Consider the following 18100-nt stretch of genomic DNA (forward strand, 5'->3'; position numbering starts at 1 on the left):
CCTAACTGTCACCCTCGTCCTCTGTCCCATAGTTTGAGTGGATAAATAAACTTAAGAATGAACTCTCCTTTGCTTGAATAGTGAGACCAGGTCAATGTATCAGATAAACCTTGCTGTAAAGGGTTTCTTATTCTGTCTAGCCAGGTATTGAGTATCTGGATGGGCCTCTAATGGGAGAGACCACTGACTGCAAGGTTTTAGCACACAGATCTTGAGACAGGGCCATTAGCTAAAAAAAAAAAAAAAAAAAAAAAAAAAGGAAAAAGTTGCATCTTTTGCTCCAGGTGGAGTAAATGGATGCCACTGACTAGGCAGAAATTGACTAAATTGTGTGGTGGGTGCTGCTGTCTCCTGACCAATGTGGGCAGGAAAACCCAGATGCTCTTGCCCCAAAGACCGTGGCCCTGGAGATGACCCCTGGGTTGTGGGTCCCCTCAGCTGGGCTTTGGTAGATGAACAATTGCTCAGGAGGGGCACTTTTCTGCCACAGGAAGGGCTGGTCGGGCAGAAGCCTGCTGACGTGGAGCAGCTGCTCAAACAGTCTCAGAGGGAGCTGCTTTGGCTACAGAGGCAGCTGGCCTTCGTCTCTACAGGAAGTCCCACCTATCTCCTGCCTCCTCCGGACCGAGTAAGTCCCTGCACCATCTGCCTCCAGGCAGACTGCATGGGGTGTGGGTGGGGAGAGAAGGGCCGGCTTTCTCTTATATTTGTTTGAATGCCCAACCAAAGAAGAACAGAGAATAGGTTTTTGCAAGTCTAGAACTCACGTTGACTCCTAATTATGCATGTGTGAATTATCCAGTTGGTAGTTGTTAGTGATGATTTTTATTTGAAGAAAGACTAGTTTCCCTCTGCCTCATCAGGCTCTCTCCCCTTGCTGTCATTTGGTGTGTGCTCAGTGAATACATGCTCAATTTTAACTTCAGCCTAAGCAAAATATAATTATGATTATAATTACAATCATAAATTAAGAATTAATTATTGTAACTAATAACCATGTTTAATATTAATTTATTACAGTAAATTTTATTGTTATTCAGTCATGTCCAACTCTTTGTGACTCCATTTGGGGTTTTCTTGGCAGAAATACTGAAGTAGTTTGCCATTTCCTTCTCCAGCTCATTTTACAGATGAGGAAACTGAGGCAAGCAAAGTTAAGTGACTTGCCCAGGGTCATACAGTTAATACCTGTCTGAGGGAAGATTTGAACTCAGGAAGACTCATCTTCCTGCTTCCAGACCCATTACTCTATCCACTCTGCCACCTACTATTAATTATGATCATAATTAGTTACAATATTATGTCATCTGTGGCAAAAAAAAGGTTTCTAATACATTTGATTCATCAATACCTTAAGGTTCTCTGCTTTTATTAGTGTGGGATGATGACAATGCTTCACCTTCAGTAGATGGCTTTCAAGAGCTGTCTTGGAGGAAAAATTCATCACTGTGTGGAGAGCATGGTGACGAACCTCTTTGAATTTAGCTAAGCTGTGCTTTTGTTTTTGTGTCTTTGTGGGAGTAGGGTTGGAGCTATGATTTCATTAATGTGGAAAACTCAAGTTTCTACAGATGTAGTTCAGCAACTTGTGTGTAATTTATTGTTGTAATTGTCATTGTTCAGTCACGTCCAACTGGCTGGAGGCCCTGAGAAATTAAGGAAATGACTTGACCAGGGTCAGGCAGCCAGTACGTGTCAGAGGTAAGACTTGAACCCAGGTTTTCCTGACTCCTGCTATCCGCTGTGCCATGCTGCCTCTCAAGGCTGCTTTTCAGATGAGCAGAACCCTACACAGTGAACCACTGGCCCTCACCTGAAGCCTTTTTCAACTTGCTGACGGTGGTAGTTGTTGTAATGATAACTTACATTTAAAATTGCAAAGATTTTTGTGTATATTCTCACTTAAATTTCACCATGACTCTGAGGTATTTGAGGTAGAGAGGTGGTTCAGTGGATAGAACACTGGGTCTGGAGTCAAGAAGACCTGAGTTCAAATCCAGCCTCAGACACATTATTAGCTGTGCGACCCTTAGCAAGCCACTCAACCCTATTTGTCTCACTTTCTTCATCTGTAAAATGAACTGGAAAAGGAAATGGCAAACCACTCCAATATCTTTGCCAAGAAAACCCCATGGACAGTGTTGGCATTCTATGGTCCATGGGATCACAAAGAGTCAGACATGACTGAACAACAAAGCATAGGCATTATTATCTCCATTACAAGTGAAGAAACTGAGACTCAGAGAAGTTAAGTGACTTGAACATGGTCTATCACTTTACCCTGCTGACCCAGGGAGCACCAGCCCAATCTTGTGCTCTACTGTCTAAGAATTCAGTCACCTCCATGATATGATGATTGAATGAATAAGTGAAGTATTTATTAAGCATTTATGTACAAAGTATTGTGGTAAGTGCTGGGGATACAAATAGGAAAATAAGACAGCCCCTGCTTTCACAGAACTCATTCTAATCAAGTGAAATGGAAAATTCTCATATGATAGCAGGACATTAATGCAGTCATCAAGCATTTATTAAGCACTTACTATGTGCCAGGCGCTTTGCCTTATTAAGGACTAACTGTATAGTTTTCGCTCTTTGCTGGGTAGATTTTGAGAGGTTATAAAACTTATAAATTATGAAGCTTAAATAAGTAGTAGTCCCTACCCTCATTGGGCTCATAGTCACTACAGCCTTGAATGATTGAATGAAAAAGCATTTGTCGGGTACTTTTTATGTTCCAAGCACTGTGCTGAGGGTTGTAGATACAAATACAAAAGCAAGACTTCCCTTCCCTCAATGAACTTACATTCCAATAGAGGGCAAAAACCACATACGAGAAGAATATGAACTTCACTCAGCAGGTAGCAGGAAGCCATAAAGATTTGTAAGTAGAGTCACGGTATGCCAGGGTACATGCCTACAAAAGAGTATTCTGATGGTAGTAGGAAGGAAGGAGTGGATGCAGAGAGAGAATGAAGGTGGGAAGACCCACGAGGAAGCTCTGGAGGAGAGAGTGAGGATGGAGACAGTTTTACCAGGATGTGGTCATTGCACATGCTGCAGCTTCTTGGTGCCATGGGTGAGAGTTGGGCAAAGGTAGACACCCAAAGTGGATGAATAGCTCTGAAAAAGGCTCAGTAAACCTTCACACCAGAGGTGTTAGCCTCCTGAACATCTCATACGGCCCAGATAATAATGGGCTTTGAAAGCCAATCTGAGGCAATTTTATCCTAGAGGCCATAGAGAGCAACCAACAGTTTTTGAGTAAGGGAGCTGTGTGATTGGACCTTTGCTTTTAGAAGAGTTACATGTACTTAGCACAGTGCTTGGCACATAGTACGTACTTAAAATATGTTCATTCACTGAGAAGTCTAATTGTGCTTTGTAAAAATTTTGAGGCAGGCTCCTCCTCCTCTGACTCCTCCTCTGACTCCTCCTCCTCTTACCACCAGCACTACTACTACTGATGATAATAATAATAATAATAATAATGATAACTGACTTTCATATATTGCTTTAAGATTTACAAAGTGCTTTACAGACATCTCATTTGAGCCTCATGAAAACTGTGTAGATGACATCTCTATTTTATGGATGTGGTGACTAAGTGACTTGTCTTCATGCATTCTACAGTCCAGCCGAACTGTCCTACTTCCCTTCTACGTGGCATTCCACCTCTCGCCTGTGTGCTTTTGCAAAGGCTGTCCATCATGCCTGGAAAGCACCTCCCTCTTCATCTCAAACTCTCAGAATCTCCACCATCTTTCAGAGCTTTGCTGATGGCTCACTTCCAGGGCTGTGCTGGAGCCAGGGTGAGCCATTTCACAAGAACTGATTGCTCATTTTTCAGCATAAGCATTTACACCTTGAGATTGGAAAATGCTGCGAATCAGGGCTTGGTTGATTGTCTAGAGTAGAGAAAATGATGGAGAAAATGTTACTAAGGCAGATTAAACTCGAAAATGTGTCATTACTATATTTTTTTGGGGGGAGGGAGCTCCTCACTGCTGTTGTTCAGTTGTTTGCATCATGTCCAACTCTTCATGACCCCATTTGGAGTTTTCTTGGCAAAGATACTGGAGTGATTTGCCATTTCCTTCCCATTTTACAGATGAGGAAACTGAGGTTAACAGTGTTAAATGACTTGCCCAGGGTCACACAACTAGTAAATGTCTGAGGCCAGATTTGAACTTGGGTCTCCTGACTCCAGGGCCAGTGCTCTATTCATTGTTTCATTTAGCTGCTTTTTGGAGAGCTGGTTGTTAAATATTTACCAGCATATCTCTGACCACTTCCTACATGAAGCCTTTCCTGACCCCTCTCACCCCAGCTGGAAGTACATCCCCAATCCAAAATTACCTTTTATTTACTTTGTATATATATATATATATATATTTTTTTTTTTGCCTTTTTTTTTGGTGAGGCAATCGGGGTTAAGTGACTTGCTCAGGGTCACACAGCTAGTACATATCATGTGTCTGAGGTCAGATTTGTACTTTGTATATTTTAAAAGCATTCTATATTTTGCTTTAAACTTAAACATCAAAAAGAACATCTCCATATACATAGCAGAACATATAGAAAATTGTATACAAAATCTCCACTTTATACTACTTTTAAATATATGTATATATATACACACATGCACATATACATATATGTGTACGTACATTTTATTTTTATTATTATATTACTATTTATATTATTATTGTATTTGTATCTATAACCCTCAGCATTATTATTAATTACTATTTTATGTAGATCTTTGTATATATATTTTATGTATATTTCATTTATTTATATTTTAAGATATATACATATATGCATATTATATATTTATATGTATATTTTATACATATAAATATATATACATAAAAATCAATTTAAATTTTAAAAATTTTTTTTAAAAGGTATATAAATTCTACACATTACTTTAAACACTATCTTGGGGGCAGCTAGGTGGTGCAGTAGATAGAGAACTGGCCCTGGAATCAGGAGGACCTGAGTTCAAATTCAGACTTACACACTTACCAGCTGTATGACCCTGGGCAAGTCACTTAAACCCAATTGCCTCCAAATAAATTAAAAGAAAATAAAAACGGCCCTGATTGTCTGTGCTTCCTTGTTATCTTCTTTGTATTTAAAAATGTCTCAAAGGCTCTCTTCCAGCAGTATTACTAACTCCCACCTCCCCATACTTTGTATCTCTTTTTATTTTCTTTCATATGTTGTTTCTCATGATGGAATACAAGCTCCCTGAGGGCAGAACTGTTTCATTTTTCTCTTTGAATCTCTAGGACTCTGCACAGGGCCTGGTACATTGTAGGCATTTCGGAAATGCTTGCTGATTGATTTATTGCCTGTGGGTCACATAGATAATAAGTAGCAAAGATGGAATTTTAAAAAATAGGTTTTTCTGCCTCCAAGTTCAACACTCTTTTCCACTAGGCTATATGACTTCTCCCTTTTTTTCCCCTGCTGCCTCCCCAAAGTTCAGGACTATTATGACTCATAAGACAATGGCAAACTTTGTCTGACCTTCAGAACACTGTTGCATCAAGGTCATGGTTGGTGTTTCCCTCCATCGCGTTTCCCAGTGGAAACGGTCCAGTTTTATTTTTCTATTGTGTGGCATTGGAAAACTCCAGTTCTTTGAAAGGTAATTATGCAACTTTTCAGCTGGCGCATATTTGACATCTGGCAAGAGTCATCATATCCAGGGCTAGATAAACAAATGGTGAATTATTTATAGGATTCTTTAATAGTTGAATAGCCCAAGTTAATAGTATTGCCTCTGTGCAGGTTATTTCTCTGTCAGGAGATTATAAGGTACATATAATAAGCATCCAAAGAGTTGATTTTTTGTTTCTAAACTCGTCTCCCTTGCCAGGGAAAGCTCATCTTTTCAGAACCCAATGACTCCTTCTAACTACTTTGAATATTTTCTAGCATCATAGTATAATAGATTTAGAGCCGGAAGAGACCTTTGAGATGATTTAGTTCACCTGTTTCTTATGGATGAGGAAAATGAGACTCAGCGAGATTGACACACGGGTAGTGAGTGACAATGTGGGAATTTGCACTGGAGTTCTCTAACTCTAGAGTCAAATCTGTTACTACTGTACCATGACACCTATTCAACAGCAGCAACAGCATCATGCATTTATTAAGCACAGAATCAAAGCGTTAAGCACTAGAGATACAAAGAAAGGCAGAAGACAGTCTTTACTCTCAAGAAGTGCGTGGTCTAATGGTAAAGACAACATGGAAATAATCATGTACAAACTAGATACAGACTAAATTAGAGATAATCAATACAGGAAAGGGACTAGGGGGATCAAGAAAGACTTCTCATAGAAGAAGCTGAGATTCGAAGGAAGCCGGGGAAGCTAGGAGGGGCATGTAGGTGGCACAGTGAATGGAGGACTGGGCTTGGAATCAGGAAAACACATCTTTCTGAGTTCAAATCTGGCTTCAGACACTTAACTAGCTGTGTGACCCTGGACAAGTCACTTCACCCTGTTTGCTTCAGTTTCCTCATCTGTAAAATGAGCTGAAGAAGGAAATGGCAAACCATTCCAGTATCTTTGCCAAGTAAACCCCAAATAGGGGCGCAAAAAGTTGGACGCAACTGAAACGACTGAACAATAACAGCAATAAAGGGAAGCTACGAGGCAGAGATGGCATCGTTCTTGGCAGCTAGGGTATCCTATGTGAAATACTAGCTACTCGAGGAAGTAATGGTTGTATGAATGTTGTAAAGAATGTTGACTTTGAAGACATAAAACCTAGAATTGAATATATTTCTTCTGCTTCCTGCCCATGTAACTTTAAGCAAGTCACTTCTCCTCAATGGATCTCATTTTCCTCACCTATAAAAATGAAGGGGTAGACTAGATGACCTCCAGCTCTAAATTTGTAATTCTGAAAGCCATCGCCTGTGAAATGACTTGGTTTATTATGCTTTTTCTCCTATGAGTCAGAGCAGCAGAGCCTCATGTCATGACTAAAAAGAATGAAGTACCTTTTAGAGGAGGTGTCTCAAATCTGTGGCTCACTTCCCCTGCCCCAAAATTCTGGGAATTTATCTACATGGCACCATTCACTGTGTTGTCACCAGCTCTACTTTCAAGCACACCGTTCACAAAGCTTGAGGAAGACAGTGTTTATTTATAGGCCAAAAGAAACGAACTAAATGACAGGAGAACTCATAGATAAACCAGTCATGGTTCCAATGAACAACTCTTGCCATTGGTGGGTATTGTTTTTACAGTAATGATAACAATGGAGATCCCATGGAAAAATTGTTCGATAATTGACATTTTATAGCAGTTTAAGGCTTCCAAGCCCCTTATAAACATTTTATTTTAACAGCAATCTTATTAGGTAGGTAATCCATGTATTGTTATTCTCATTTTAAATATATGGAAGCTGAAGTTTAGAATGTTTCAGTGACTATGGCCCAGCTAATAAGCATCAGATGTGGAGTTTGAACCCAGCTCTTCCTGACTACTGGTCCAAGATTCTTTGTGCCTCATTCTATGGACTACTACTGCAGTCTCTAGTAGGATTTAGAGTTGGAAGGGATATTAGAGGACATCTAGTCCAATCCACTCATTTTACAGATGAGGAAACTGAGACCTAGAGAGTTAAAGATTTGCCCGAGGTCACATAGGTAATAAAGAAGTAGAGCTGGGATTTCCACTCAGGTCCTCTGACTCCAAATCCAGGACTCTCTATAATAATCCATAGTTATTTCATTCCATTTCTACTTAGAGTTCTTTGACTTCCACCTACAATTCTGGGAAGCTTCCAGCAGGTGGCATGGCTAGCCTTTTTTTTTTTTTTCCTATAGAAAAAGGTACTTTCTCTATTACAGTGGGAGGAATATTTCAGAGCTTCCCTTTGCATCAGACCAGAGTGCTTCAACTCAAAAATCTCTCCCTCATCTGCTATCATTGAATACACTTTGTTTAGGACTCAGAACACATCCTTCCTCTCTTGTCCCTCAGTCTCTCTCCCATTCTCTGTTCTTGATGCTGGGTTGAGACAGAATGAATTCACAGTCTGAAGACCTCTTTCCCCAAGCTTCTACACAGTATAGATTTAACCCTCACTATCATTTCCTACAAGCTGAAAAGCTGGACAGAGAACAATAAAACAAAACAACAAAGGAAAAGGAGAGCAAATAATATGCTTCCATCTGCATTCAGAGTCCATATTTCTTTCTCTGGGTGTGGATAGCAATTTCCATCATGAATCTTTTGGAGATGTCTTAGATTCTTGCCTTGCTGTGAAGAGCCAAGTCTATTAAAGTCGGTCATCCTATAATGTGGTTGTTACTGTGTACGATGTTCTCCTGGCTCTGCTCATTTCACTCTGCAGCAGTTCATGTAAGTCTTTCCAAGTTTTTTTGAAGTCTGCCTGCTCATAATTTCTTATAGCATAATAGTACTCCATTACATTCGTCAACCACAACTTGTTCAGCCATTCCACAATTGATGGGCAGCCCCTCCATTTCCAATTCTTTGCCACCACAAAAAGTTGCTATAAATATTTTTGTACATGTGGGTCCTTTTCCTATTTTTATGATTTCTTTGGGATACAGACCCTCCTTAATAGAGGTTCTCAGAAGAACCATCTAATCAGAGTGGGGTCCACAGGGGCAGGGTGGTACTTCCAATGTGGGAATTTCAGGTGATGTTGAGCATATCCTTTATCCACTCTGGAATGTATATTTCCCATTTGGCTAAATGAATGAATTTATTATTATCTTTCCATTAGACTGAAAGCTCCTTGAGGGCAGGGACTGTCTCTTGCCTCTTTTTGTATTCCCAGCACTTAGCATAGTACTTGGAATGTAGTAGGCACTTAACAAATGTTGATTGATAGACTGATTTCCCTAGAGAATGTACCATTGAGTTTAGTATTGTAGATAGCGTTGGACTTGGAGTCTGGAAGAACTGGGTTTGAAGGACATCTCTGACATTTAATAGCTGTATGACCCTCAGGATGTCACTTCATTCTTCTCAGTTTCAGTTTTCTCATCTATAAAATGGAGATAATGATAGCACCTACTTCACAGCATTGTTGGGAGGCTCAAATGAGTACATTTGTGCAAAGAGCTCTGTGATCCTTAAAGCCCAGGAAGAAGAGGTGGTACAGTAGAAAGAGCAGAGATTCTGGAATCAGAAGACCTGGGTTCAAATCCAGGTTTTGGGACTATGTGTGTGACCTTGAGCTCTTCACCTCCCTGGGTCTTGATTTCATCATCTGTAAAATGGACTGGGCTAGATGGATTCTGATGTCCCTTCCAGCTGTACAGCTATGACCCTTTAAGTAATTTAACCTTCATGATCCTCCTCAGCACCTATTGATTGAGAGGACCTGGGTTCAAATCTCAGTTCTACTATTTACTAGCTATGTAGTGTAGAAGTTATTTTACCTCAATGGGCCTCAGTTTCCTCATCTGTAAAATAAGAGAGATGGATTATGTGGCCTCTGAAGTGCCTTGGATACCATTCTATAAGTGATTTAAGCTCTCTTGGGCTACCCCAGCACCTATGGGTTGGATGGACCTAGGTTTCAAATCCCAGCTCCATCATTTACTCGCTCTGTGGCCTAGGACAAATTCCCTTTCATGCTGATAATGCCTTCCCTCTAGGGTTACCTCCAATATCCTGTAAATAGCTGGTTTGTACATAGTTGTTCGCATATTGTCTTCCTCATCAGAATGTAAGGTCTTTGAAGGCAAAGATTCTTTGCCTTTCTTTGAATTCCTAGTGCTTAGCATAGTGTCTGGAGCTTAGGAAGGACTTGATACCTAACTGTTGGGTCTCAGTTTCTTCATCTGAAAGAGGAGAGGGTTGACTAATGGGGCCTCTGAGATCCTATTGCTGCTCTCCTTCATGATTCCTTATTAATCATATGTGCTGTAACCTGTTTAGATTCACCATGAGCCTCTCCACTGTCCTCTGGGTGGTGCCCATTATCAATTTTTCAGAGACTATATAGTGTTTCAAGATTTCCATCCATACCACCAATGCTTGTACTAGGGACACCGATTAAAAATGATCCAGTTCCTGTACTTAATAATAATGATGATGATAGCTAGCATTTATAAAGCTCTTTAAGGTTTACAAAGAGCTTTTAAAATATTTTTTGTTGTTCAGTCATGTCTGATTCTATTATCTTCTCACAACAATTCTAGAAGGTAGGTGCTATTATTATTTTACAGAGAGAAAACTGAGGCAATTAGTGTGTATGACCCTTACACAGCTAGGAAGTGTCTTAGGTAGGATTCAAACTCAGGTCTTCCTGACTCCAGGTCTAGTGCTCTATTTCCCATCTATAATGGGGAGAGTCTGTGTATGATACGGGAGATTGGTACTAGATGTGTGATTTCATCGATACAGGAAATTCCTTCTACCAAAGTAGGTCAGCAATTTTCCAAAATTTAGGGTCTTAAAGGGTTGGTTAGAACACCAAACGGATACATGACTTGCTTAGGATCACATGGCCAGTACATGTTAGAGATGTGGTCTGACCCCAAGTCTTCTGGTGCTGAAGCTAGTTATCTTTCCACTACACCAAGCTACCTCTGAAGTATGGCATATATGTGGTAAATATGGTACAAGTTGGGTATAAAGGGAGAGAGGTGGAGATCTAGACAAAGTCCTCTAAGAAAGTGTGAAGACACACAAGAAAACTTTAGTGAGCAAGGGTGGGAGGGTATGAATCAGGAAAGAAACTATAGCCCTGGTACAATACTTGTCATCTGTCAAAGGGCATCATTATGAAATATTTATTTGATTGACCAAGAGACCAAAATATGTTGGAATAAAGAGAATAATCAGAGAATAGGTAGGATTTGGGTTGGCAAGACCATGATAATGATCAATGGAAAGCAGATAAGAATACTCAACTTTGTTTTGCTTGTTTTCTCTGCCAAGGAAACTTGACCTTTGGATTAGAAAGGACAGAACAAAAATGGCTGGTGGATCGATGGCAAGAGAGTAGTACTTTGCTGCCCTTGATGAGTTTCAGATCACAAAGCTGAGACTAACTATGTCTCAGGTTACCAAAGTAACTGGTGGTTGTGATTGCTGAGCCAATGTCAATGGTCTTTGAGGGATCATTAAGACTGAGAGAGGAGCAATAGGGCTGGAGTACTACACGTGTCTTGATTTCAGAAAAGAATAGAGTCATCAAACCATGGGCCAGTAAGCTTAGCTTCAATTTCTTGCTAAATTCTATATTATATTATTAAAAGGATGGTTACTGAATATTTAGAAAAGGAAGTGACGAACACCAAGAGCTGTTCATCAATAGCGATTCATACCAGACCAACCTCATTTCCATTTTTGACAGTGCTACTGTGATAATTCAGGGGAATGGCTTGAATTAATTTACCCAGATTTTTTTTTAACAAAGTCTTTTGTGAGACTTTTGTGGAGATCATAGTGACATGTGGACTAAATGGTAGTGCAGTGTGGTGGATTTAGAAGTGGTTGAATATTAGGAATCAAAAAGTAGTCTTAGGATCAGAGGATGCTAGATTTGGAGCTGAAAGGGACCTCCTGGACCATCTTGTGCAACCTTTCATTTTATAAAAGAAGAAACTGAGGCCTGGGGAGGTGAAGTGATTTGCCCAAGGTCATACAGCTAGTAATAATTAGAGGTGAAATTTGAAGGTTTTCTAATTCCAGAGCTAGCGCTCTTTTCACTATACCCCACTCTCTCTCTCTCTCTCTCTCTCTCTCTGTGTATATATATATATATACACACACACACATATATATGTATATGTATATATGTATATGTATATGTATATATATATGTATAGGTATATATATGTATATGTATATGTATATGTACATATACACACACACGTCTTTCTCCTTATCTCTCTCTCCCTATCTCTGTCTCTATCTGTCTCTCTCTCTCTCCCTCTCTCTTTCCCCCTACACACACATAGGATATATGGAAATGTTTATATTATATACGTGTGTGTGTGTGTGTGTGTGTACACATAATGCATATATACACACACATATCTCAATAATACTTTTGACAGTAGCACTGTGAAAAATGGAAATGAGGTTGGTCTGGTATGAATCGCTATTGATGAACAGCTCTTGGTGTTCGTCACTTCCTTTTCTAAATATTCAGTAACCATCCTTTTAATAATATAATATAGAATTTAGCAAGAAATTGAAGCTAAGCTTACTGGCCCATGGTTTGATGACTCTATTCTTTTCTGAAATCAAGACACGTGTAGTACTCCAGCCCTATTGCTCCTCTCTCAGTCTTAATGATCCCTCAAAGACCATTGACATTGGCTCAGCAAAATATACTTTTGTATATATGGGATAGATATATGTGCTATTATCTGGATAGGGAGAAAGATGATAAATAGACAGACAGATAGATAGATAGATAGATAGATAGATAGATAGATAGATAGATAGATAGGTAGATAGATAGATAGATAGACAGATAGACCATGTACGTGGCTGCTAGGTAGTGCAGGATACAGTGTGGGTCTTGGAGTCAGGAAGATTCATCTTTCCAAGTTCAAATCTGGCCTCAAACATTTATTAGCTATGTGATCCTGGGCAAGTAACTTAACTCTGTTTGCCTCAGTTCTCTCATCTGTAAAATGAGCTGGAGAAGAAAATGGCAAACCACTCCAGTATCTTTGCCAAGAAAATCATGAATGGGGTCACGAAGAGTCTGACACAACTGAAAAAGATTGAACTGATGAATGCATCCCTAAATAATTTGATGTCAACTTAGATGTTGTCTAATGGAGTAACCCAAAGATCTGTACTTTACCCTGTGCTATTTAAACTTTTTTCCCCCTGGTAACTTGGATCAAGGTATATATTGAATGATTATCAAATTTTCAGATGACTCAGAGTTTGTAGGAAGAGCTATAAAAGGTTCAGAGTAACAGAGTAAGGTTCCAAAATAACCTTAACAGGCTAGAATGTTGGGTTAAATATAATAAGAACAAATCAAATGAGATACACTTATAATCCTTAACTTTGGCCCAAAAACATGAAACTTCACAAATAGAGGACAGGGAAAGTTTGACTAGGTAAGGCAGTAGTATGAATGGAAAAGATCTGGGACTTTATTGAATCCCAAGGTCAAGATGATTCAGTAATGCAATGTGACAACCATCCTTGACACCATTAAGAGAAGCCTCATATTCAGGACTGGGGAGGTGATGGCATCAGTGTATTCTGCCTGGTCAGAACCCAGGATTGCATTCAATTCTGGGCACCATCCTTAAGGAAGGACATTGATAAGCTGGAGAGTGATCAGATGATGACAAACAGGATGAAAAATAATTGAGATAATGCTTGATGGAAATCAATTGAACAAAGACAATTAGGTGGTGCAGTGAATAAAGCTCTGGATTTATAGCCAAAAAGAACTGAACTCAAATTCTGTTTTAGATGCTTACTAGCTCTGTTACCCTTGGCAAGTCATTTAACTTCTCTCAGCCTACTTTCCTCATCTGAAAAATAGGGATAATGATAGCACCTCCCTCAAGGGGTTGTTGTGAAGATCAAATAAGATGATGTGTAAAATGCTTTATAAACCTTAAAGCCCTCTGTAAGTGATAGCTACGATTACTTATAATAATATATTTATTAACCACATCTATTGCAAATATAATATATTTATTATTTAAAATTATTAAACTTGTTATTAAAATAGTTTTAAATAAAATTTTGAATAGAAATATTACATAAAAATATTTATTAAAAATAAAAAAGAAAGGCTTAGGGAGGCCATGGCTGCAGTTCTCAAATATGAGAAGGATTGTCATGTGATAAGATCTTCTTGGTCCCAGAGGGCAGAATTAGGAACAATGGGTGGAAGTTATAAATATAGGTTCAAAGTAAAAAAAAGCCCTTCTAGCAATTAGAAGTGTCCATAAGTGGACAGAGTCCCTTGGGAAGCAGTTGGCTCCACCTCAATGGACATCCTGGGGAAGAACCTGGGGAATCATCTATCAGAGATGTCCCAGTGGAGGGGATTCTGGAGTATAGATATGGGTTGGACTAGGTGACCTCTGAGTTCCTTTCCAGCTCATGAGCCTATGAAAATAATTCAGAGAGGATGATGGGTAGAGGGGAATTTTGGTCAGGTATGGGTTGGACTAGATGCCCTCTGCAGCCCCTTTCACCTCTAATTTACTGAGTATTGGATTAGGAAGTCAGATCCTCATCCCAGTCCTGCTCTCTACTAATTGGCTCAATGTGGAATGTTGAGTAAGTCATTTATCCTCCTGGGGTCTCGGTTTCCTCAACTGTATGGGGACCATTTCTAGTCGTCCCGATCTATATCTCGCCGCTGGACTCAGTTGGCTCCAGAGGAGAAAGTGAGGCTGGTGACATTGCACAGCCCTCTCTCACTTAAATCCAATTCATGTGCAAGTCATGGCATCACCTTTCTGATGTCATGCTCTTCTTTGAGAATGAAGGACAAACAATGACAACGACAACAACAATGACAACGACAACCACCACCTCATCTGTATGCTATCAGGTGAAGAATCCTGAGGTGGAAGTCCACCCCAGCCTCTTGCTCCAACTTTGTTGCTTACCTTCTTATAAGGCATTGGTAAATCATTCAAACTCTCTGAGCCTCAATTTTCTTATCTGTCAAATGAAGGGCTGAGAGGAGATGAGCTCTAATATCCTTTCTAGATTAAGCCTTAGAGGACAAGTACCCTGTGACAGCACCTGCAACACTCCCCAGGCTTGTCTTCACTCCCAGACTGCCTGCCTGCTTTCTGGGGGTGAAGAGTGAGTCTCGGCATGTGGGGTTCTCTTTCAAGTTCAGTGCCAGGATGATGGATGAGCTGTGTTTGGAGAGAATTTCCTTTCTCATCTTTATCTTTTAGTTTATACCAGCTAATTGAGGGTAAACATTGATGCAATGATAGCCAGACAGGTGTGGTCGGTAGCTCTTGGGTCGTGTTTCACCACCAAGCTCATTGTATTTTCCCAAGTGTCCAGAATAAGACAGAGAAGAAACAGGAGAGCCCCGTGGAGTTGCATTCCCTCTTCTCCCACCCCCAAGTCCTGGCAGATAACCGAAGACTTCACTTAACCCACCTCCGTGTTATCATATAGGCAATTACTTTTTAATAGTCTCACTTGGAGCCCCAGCCAGGGCATCTAAGCACTCTGAGGCTTCTCCTGTGGCCATCTCTCAGATTAGTTACATGTATATCTTTAAATAACAGCTAAAGGCATTGTACTGCTAGGAAAGGAAGGGAGGGGTCCTGCTCACGTGTGCTTCACTATTTGGGATTTTTCTTAAACCATTCCACAAGCTATGTTTTTCCCTGCTGCTGGAGAGCTGGGACCAGAACCTGAACTTTTGGGGGTGGTAGACATGTGTGTCTGTTTATGTGTTTGTCTGTCTCTCCATATATATATGTATGCACATACATATATATGTACATGTATATATAATATGACCTTATGTATACACATATGAACTTTATGTATACGCACATATAGTTTGATTATATAGCAAGGGGTAGAGGGAGGGGGAGTGAGAGAGTGAGGACAGTGACAGCTTGGGATGATCCAAGTAATCTCTTAATTCCTAGGGCGTTTGAGTATTTCGTCTTTCTATTGTATGGACTGGGGCAGTGAGGGGGTGGGGGGATGGGGGGAGCAGAATAGTATCTCAACACTGGCTGTAGACTGACTCTTTGCGGTACATTCTCAGTCCCCTGTGGGGGAAGATCCTGGGATGTTATTACACATAAGTCCAATAGTTATATCCCCCTTCCCACACCCTTCTCCCCGCCAAAAAAAAACCCCTCCAGACCCTGTGATGGCTAAGAGCTGCCCTGCTCTTTTATGTCCCTGTCCAAAGTCCTGGTCTTCTTATCAGGACTAATCTACGTGAAAAGAGAGTGGGGGAGATGGGGATAGCCATCTTTGTGTGCGTATGTGTATGTGTGTATGTGCGTGCGCGCGTGTGTGCATGCGTATGTGTATGTATGCATGTGTGTGTGTGTGTGCGTGCGTGTCCCTGTCCTCGTGTGTCTGCGAGTGTCTGAACACTGCCATCTCATAGGCTTAGCTGCCTGCTGCATGCCTTATGATCTCTCTCTCTCTCTCTCTCTCTCTCTCTCTCTCTCTCTCTCTCCTCTCTCTCTCTCTCTCTCTCTCTCTCTCTCTCTCTCTTCTTGCCTGCAGACAGCTAATGAATCATTTCTACCTTCATCCAGGCACAGCATGCACACCAATGTGGGGCTGCTAGGGGTTACTGCCGCTGCTGCCTCCACCGCCTGACGCTGCCTCTGCCCTCTTGCCACCCCTCCCTTCCTCTCTCCCTCTCTCTCCCCCCAGTTTGTAATCTGACACAGTAGACTGCAGTTGTCTCAGCAGCCGGCCGCTGGAGAGCCTGGGAAGCACTCGATTCCAAGGTATGCTGAGATTTCTTTTCCTCCTAAAAATAGCTTCGACCATCTTCCATCACCTTCTAGCACACCAGAAGAAGGGGAAAAGAAAAGGCTGCGGTGAGGAGAGCCATATTCTCGGGGCTGGGACTCTCAGGCCAGAAAGACAAAGTTTAGCCTGCAGTCCTTTGCAAGTGTCCTTCAGTGTGCGTTTCAGGTAGCTGTCCAAAAGGAGGGATGGACTGGCTGGCTGGCTAGCTGCGGGGTGTGGGACAGAGGGGATGCCTAAAGGAATTAAAACGGGCTTTGGCCCATTACCCTTGGACTGCTGTTTGTTTTGTTTTGTTTTGTTTCTTTTGCGTCAGGTCTTGCTGCTTTCCTGGGAGAGGGCTGACAGGTTTCTCAAGGGTTGGCTTCGGTGATGGCGGTCTGTCTGGTTTGGTCTGTATTGCTTTCTCTTTCCTATTTCTTTTCTCCTCTGGGCAAAGTTAGTCACCATCCTGGATGATAGTTTCTTCCCTCACCCCATCCCCCCTTTGAGGTTGGAAGAGAATTCCAAAAGGCTTCCGAGGTTAGCACCCAAGTGGCAGCCACATCAATCCTGCTGGGGTCCGTGGTCCAGGGCAGTGAAAAAGGTAGACGGTATCATTCCAGGCCCATTCCGATTTAAAAGATATCGAGCAGAAGACTCATTCCGTGCAGAACGTCCCTCAGAGAGCAAGCTGAATGATTCGTCTGTCAAGACAGATGTTCCCCAGGCGTGGGTGCGTGGGCTGTTGGCCAAAGAGTCAGCGTGTGATCAGAATGCACTGCTCAGTTTCACCTGGAAATGCAAACTGCCCTGGGAGGGGCGGGCTGGGGAGGGGAACGGCAAGCTCTCCATGCCTGACCAGGCTTTGAAGTAAGTTGTTTGGTTGGGTCTGAGCGAGCTGAGGGGTGGTCTGTTTGGTGCCATCTCCAAAGCGGTTTGATTGTCGCCACGGGATTCCAAAAGCAGCCATGCCATGAAGAGAGTCAGCAAACGTACAGAAAAGGCCGTTCGGAGATGGTGTCTTTTCTGAAAGAATTAAATCCAAGCTGGGAGAGTCAGGCAAGGGGGGAGGAGAAGCCAGGAGAGAAAGATGAGGGCCAGCTCTGGGGAATCCTTCATCGCTCTGCCTTGTCACACCTTGCGATCAGGGAGGGGGGAAGCAGTAATTTCTCAAGAACAGTTAAAAGCAGGTGTTAAGACCCTGGAGTAATTCTATTGACCTCCAGCACATCTCCATCCCAGCATCCTGGCAGTCATGGAGGGATTGGGGTAGGGGTGGCAGTGACTGATGGAGAGGCTGCCACTGAGGGAGGGGAAAATCACTACTCCCAGAGAAGAAGAATTATCAAAGAGCAGAGAAAGTAGTAGAAAGAAAAAGAGGCAAGAGAAACCTTTTACAATGAGAGGTAAGATAGGAGATAGTATCATGTGAGAACCAGGACAGCTAGCACTTGCAAGAACTTTCTTTCTTATGTCTGATACCTGGAAAGTTTTTTTTTTCCCCATCTCTACCATCACTAGTGATTTATGTGTATCGGGTGTGTGGTGTGAGTGGGTGTGTGGGGGGAGTTGGTTGGGTGTACATGGTTTGTCTATATCTTTGAGTTACGTATGTATGTTGTGTATAT

The 18100-nt window shown here is 41.4% G+C and overlaps 1 protein-coding gene across 1 annotated transcript in view; it reads left to right on the forward strand.

Moving 5' to 3' along the window:
* The first annotated feature begins 16241 nt into the window (after positions 1-16241).
* The window catches only part of RIMBP2 (RIMS binding protein 2), a 435603-nt gene continuing 433744 nt past the window's right edge, over positions 16242-18100 (forward strand). Inside the window, 1 exon segment of the mRNA XM_078154256.1 lies at positions 16242-16468. The gene's annotated coding sequence lies outside the window, so the exon portion shown is untranslated.

This window comes from Phascolarctos cinereus, unplaced genomic scaffold (genome assembly GCF_003287225.1).
Source record: "Phascolarctos cinereus isolate Bilbo 61053 unplaced genomic scaffold, phaCin_HiC Scaffold_4;HRSCAF=312, whole genome shotgun sequence".
In the NCBI taxonomy this organism is placed as follows: Eukaryota; Metazoa; Chordata; class Mammalia; order Diprotodontia; family Phascolarctidae; genus Phascolarctos; species Phascolarctos cinereus.